This window comes from Spermophilus citellus (assembly GCF_964194105.1).
Source record: "Spermophilus citellus genome assembly, chromosome: 3".
NCBI lineage: Eukaryota > Metazoa > Chordata > Mammalia > Rodentia > Sciuridae > Spermophilus > Spermophilus citellus.
This window is the reverse complement of record NC_138184.1, coordinates 188,124,545-188,127,303: the sequence shown is the minus strand read 5'-3', so window position 1 is coordinate 188,127,303 and position 2,759 is coordinate 188,124,545.

The window sequence follows — 2,759 nt, the reverse complement described above, 5'->3', positions numbered from 1 at the left end:
AAGCAAGATAGGACCAGGTTCCCATTGTAATTTGCCACCTACTTACCATTTGCCTATGGACAAATTTGGTTTTTCATTTATTTAATTTAAAAATATCATTGAGAGCCTTCTACATGATAGGCATTGTTCTAAAGAAGGAAAATATAGCAGGGGATATAGTAACCAAGTCTGTTAGCCCCAGGAGTAATTCTTCCTAAGCAAAGGAGCACTTATTTCAATCCATCATTAGGTAGGTAGGTAGGTAGGTAGGTAGGTAGGTAGATAGATACATAGTAGATAATCAACATTCGATGACATGGCTATAGAACCAGAATCAGATCAGCTAAGGGATAGAAGCTCAGGGAAGCCAAGACACAATTTCAGGAAACCGTCTGGAAGTCAGAAAAGTGAGTTTGAGAAAGAGTTAATTTTTCATAAAAATCCAACGTTTTGTTTTTGTTTTTGTCTTGTTTTATTTAAATAATTCAAGTATCAGAGTATCAGGGATTGAACCCAGAGTTGCTTAATCACTGAGCCACATCCCCAGTTGTTTTTTTTTTTTTTTTTTTTGAGACAGGATCTCACTGAGTTGCTTAGGACCTCGATAAATTGCTGAGGCTGGTTTTGAACTCTCTATCCTCCTACCTCAGCCTCCCAGGCCACTGGGATTACAGGAGTGTGCCCCAGGCCAGCTAAATGCAAGGTTATTTTCTGAAAAGATTATATAAAATTGTGCAAGTTTTTCACTAACCTGTTAAAGATACTTAACAAATATTAATTTCTTCCCTTATTATAGTCCTTTCCCTTCTCACCCACTCCTGCTGTGCAATCAATCTCTAACTGAGCCTCTACTTACTCTATGGAATAAAAAAATTTATGTTTCTTTTAGCTCAATTCATCTAGGTCCCAAATGAATGTAATGGATGAGTGAAGACCATACACTAGCAAGTCACTATGCATCACAACAGAAACCGCAAATGACAGGTCTCCTCTGTTCCGAAAATTTTTATTTCATTCAAATTATCCTGGTTTACCTCACTACATTGACACAAATTATATCTCCAATTATATTCTATTTTAAAATGGAAAATTACGCATCCTACATTTATCTATTCCCTTTAAACACATTCACTCCTGCCTACACTTAGATGAAAAGCTTATATAATCATTATCACAATTAGAGAAAATCCCTAAGAACAAAAAAAGTAATGATTCCAAGTTAACCTGGAGTGTGTCAACACTGGGTTCAGAAAACCCCTGAACACATGTGGTTTGCATAGACCTTGTTAGGGGGTTAGGGAATGAGTAGCTGGGGACTGGTACCAAGGTCACAAGGTATTGGTAACACCTGGGCTCCCATCTTTCTGCCCCAGCATCCCAGTGCATGGTATCAGTCCCTTTCATTCTCCTATGACAGAAGAGCAGACACTGGGTAATTTATAATGAACAGACATTTACTAGCTAATGTTTCTGGAGAAATCTGAGATCTAGGGACCAGCAATATGGCAAAGGGAGTGCTTTTTGCTGCACCATCCAATGGGGGCAGGGCAGAGAGGGGAAAAAAGAGAGAATAGGGCCAAACTCATCATTTATCAGGAACCCATTTCAGTGGTAATGAGCCTACTCGCTTCACAACAGCATTAATCCATTCATGAGGGCAGAGTCCCCTTTGACTGATCACCTCCCATTTGTCCCCACCTCCCAACACTGTTGCATTGAGGATGAAGTTTCCAACACATGCTTTTTGGAGAACACATTCAAACCACATGCATGGCTTCTAATCTCGAGATCCCCTTGTACTCCAGACAGTCCCTGAGTTTCAGGAAAAAGGAGAGGTTGAGTTAGCATATTATAAGAACCTTCCTAAAGAACCTCAAAACTGGGAAATGTAGCCCTTTCCTCTTGGCCCCAATTTACCCAGCTGAAAACCAGGATTTTTAAGGAAGGAGAATATTGATATGCAAATGATAGTCTTTCACAGTGAGTGTGCCAGACTAATATCAACCAGTATTTTCTAAGAAATAAATCATTTAGGAATCTTCCATTTTTAGTGATTAGTCAAAAAAGAAAATGATCTTCCTCAATACAATTACACAAGCATCCATCCTGGGTCTTTTATATGTTTGTTTGTTTGTTTGTTTTTCCTTGTGGTCTCTAAAACTGATGGAGCCCAGGGCCTTGAGTATGTTAGGCAAGTATGCTACCGCTGAGCCAAATCCTTAGTCTCATCAAGTTTCATCCTATCCAATTTCAGAAAATTCAGCATTTACAGACTCATCTATGTTGCATGAGGTATTGCAAGTCCTCACATTTTTACACTTTTATTAAAAAAAATAAGGACAGAAGTCCTGACTATAACATGTTATTATAATATGAATGTAACTTAAGAAACTTGGGAGTGTAACATATAAAGAGATTCATTATAATAGAAGGAGTTGAAAAGCATTTTGTAAAAGAAGATACATGCAAGTCAGGCCCAGTGGATAGGCAGGAAAAGAACCTTCCCCAGTAGGAAATTGTGCCTGCAAAGAAGTCAGAAAAGTACAAGGTTGATTAAGAGATTAATTTAAATATGACAATACTTAGAAAAGTAATAGCAATGTATCTGTTAATAATAAGCCTTGGCATCACTTCACTGTGAGCCTTCTCTGCCTATAATGATCTTTCTTATAAACTCATGATCTGAGGATGTGGGTTTAGAAATTCAAGGGGTGAAGTTGGGTGATGAGTAAGTGTAATCAGAATAAAAGAGATTGAGTCCTTTGTCCTTTTTCTGAAAT